At 35.6% G+C, this 2,857-nt stretch overlaps 1 long non-coding RNA gene across 1 annotated transcript; it reads right to left on the bottom strand.

The window, feature by feature from the left end:
* Window positions 1-232: 232 nt before the first annotated feature.
* Window positions 233-1,044, bottom strand: LOC121938404. Its single transcript, XR_006105285.1, has 3 exons — window positions 990-1,044; window positions 474-526; window positions 233-258 (listed from the first exon to the last, which is right to left on the bottom strand). It is a non-coding gene; the product is annotated as an uncharacterized LOC121938404 (long non-coding RNA).
* Window positions 1,045-2,857: the final 1,813 nt, after the last annotated feature.

Raw genomic sequence — 2,857 nt, forward strand, 5'->3', positions numbered from 1 at the left:
ATTATTACAACAAATGCAATACTGAACGGCATCAGATACTGTGTGCAGTATTCTTCTGCATTATTATTTTTAACAGGTGGATAACAAAAAGCAAATAAAGACAAATAAAGACCTGGTACACAAAGGCCTTAACTTTGTTACTTATACGTATGTAAAACGACATCCATCTAGACAGAGCTGTAACTGTACATACCCCCTTTAGTGACTCATAACGGTTAGATCTGGGCTTCTTGATGCCATTCCTGTGGTATTTACGAGCTGCACAGACGAGGACAGAAAAAATTAACACAAAATAGCTGATCTATTTGTCCCATTTCTTGCATCCTCTTCAAAATATTCTTTAGTAAGTATCATGCATGTAAAGGTAAAATCCAATGTTGAAATATATCTGATCACATATGATTGGTGAAGCAGCCTCCATTTTTAAATGATAGCTCCTTAGTTGTTAAACTTTAAACTGCAGTCATACTTACACTGGTTGTGGGTTGTGTGATTCTTGGACTTTGCCATTTCGACGCTGGTTAATCTGGAAAAAAGGAAAAATTTGAATATTATTTTTGCTTAGCATCACTGCTATTAGCATGTTAGCTTACGTTTGAATCGCCAGCCGGCAACTACTAGGGATTACTATGTAGACAAAAGTGCGTTAGATAAAAGACAACTTCGCAATAAAACTATAGCTGTCAGATGTCGTTGTAAGATTAGCATCAGACCCCAAAGAAACCAGACAATAATAAAACAGGGAGGCCGTTTTGGGGCTGTTTGTTGTACTGCTGCTAAGTCGCTAGCTGCTGTGCTAAAGGCAGCGTTAGCAATTTTTAAATGTAAAATTCATCCGTTAACGATAATCACATCTGAATCATACTGCGGCGGAAACATTGCCAATAAAGTGTTTTATCAAATTCAGAAGCCGCTTTTGTGCGTGAATGCAAAACACACGAGGATTGATGAAGATTTTAGAAGTTCACATCTGAGGGAAAACTGGTTACCTGCCACACGAACAGACGACAACCGGAAGAGAAAGAATCTCGGCGGAGGAGGAGAAGAAGAAGAAGAATGGCGTAAAGAGAGGTTTACCGACACCTCCTCCTGCCGGTGGCGTCTGATATGACGGGTGAGAGCCCACAGCTGACCACAGGATGTCACCCTCTGTGCATCACATTTATCGTGTGTGTGTGTGTGTGTGTGTGTGTGTGTGTGTGTGTGTGTGTGTGTGAGTGTGTGAGAGCGCACATACATGAGTGAGTCATATGTCTACTTAATTCATGTGTCTTCCTTCGAAATGAAAGTGGAAATTACATGACTTCCTGTATCTGGAAGGCCATGCATTTCTCTTTCTCATCCAAGTTGTAGTTCTTTTTTCTTTCTTTTTCTTTTTTTTTTTTTGCTGTTTAATTTCCTTTCTTTTATTTGTCATAAACAGTGGTGAATGAAGTATCTGAAAGGCATGCTTGAGTAAAATTACAAATATCTTGCCAGAAAATTACTTTAGTAGAAGTTAATGTCACTTATTAGAATATTATTGGGTAAAAACCTTAAAATATCTGATAAATACTGCATTTAAGTAACAAAAGTAATCTTATATAATAAATGCAAGTATGTAAAGTAAAAGTACAAGTAAAATGCTACTTAGAAAATAAAGCGAGCTGTCAGAATTTTGAGAGTTATTAAGGTTATTTCTTCATGACATACACCACCTTTAAAAGGAAAATTTCACTTAAAATGAGGTCTATTACAACTTAAAGGATCACAAGAACAAAATTATTTTTTCTCTTCCCTCTCATTCCCTCATTCATCCATCCCCTCCACCCGTCCTCACTTGTTTTATAGTAAGTAACTAAAATGCTTAGGGGAAATGCAGTGGAGTAGAAGTTTACATTTTATTTAGGAAATGTAGTGAAGTAAAAGTAAAAATTGAGAGAAATATAAAAAGTTAAGTGAGTTGGTGGATTTTGTTTAACACTGTGACCATCTATCTATTGCCATCTGTTGGCAACACTTGTTTTTATTGTTATGAACCAAAATATATAAAAAAAGTGTTCAAAAAAAAAAAAAAAAGAAGTATGGTGGTATGGTAAGGTGCCAGCCTTGCACACTGCAGTAGGTGAATCGGGGTGGTGGCATCTACGTCTCCTATAAAAGGAAAATCTGCCACTGCTGTCAAAGATACTTATCTAAGTGCTATTCTCCTTTTTGTTGTTGTTTAATTTTGCCTTCTAAATCCATTTTCTTAAAAAATAAGGGGGGGGGGGGGGTCCCATTAAAAAAAATACATTTCCTAAAAATCATTTTTCAAAAAAACAGCAATAAAGTACAGCCATTTCAAGTTGTAAGCCCCTCCCCTCAGCCAAAATTGCTTAAATTCTTTGACATGCCTACAGCTAACATGAAAGAAGAGACAAATAAACAAACACATAACATATCCAAAACATTCAACCAAACATTTTAGTGTTATGTTATGTCTTCAGCTACAGAAAATGAATATACCGTTATGTTACATTAATGTTATTTGATTTATTACACAGTACATTTCTATGATTTTCCCAAAACCACGACTGTGGGAACCCTGAGATTTCCAACACTGAAGTTAATAGGCTATCAAGCCCTCAGCTGACTATTGATCTGATCTGTTACCATGTCAGCTCAGTACAAAGAAATATTCAGACAAAAATATTAAAATGACCATCAGACATATTTACCATAATTTCCCTTCCCTTTTTTTTTTTTTTTTTGCTTTGTGCCTGATTTTTTATTTATTTTTTAAAATATATGTTTATTATTTTAATGCAGTTATACATTTAAACATATGACACGATGTACACATGACAGAACTTTCCCCAAAGGAAAAATATCGCAG

The sequence above is a fragment of the Plectropomus leopardus genome, unplaced genomic scaffold, assembly GCF_008729295.1.
Source record: "Plectropomus leopardus isolate mb unplaced genomic scaffold, YSFRI_Pleo_2.0 unplaced_scaffold29360, whole genome shotgun sequence".
Classification (NCBI taxonomy): Eukaryota; Metazoa; Chordata; class Actinopteri; order Perciformes; family Serranidae; genus Plectropomus; species Plectropomus leopardus.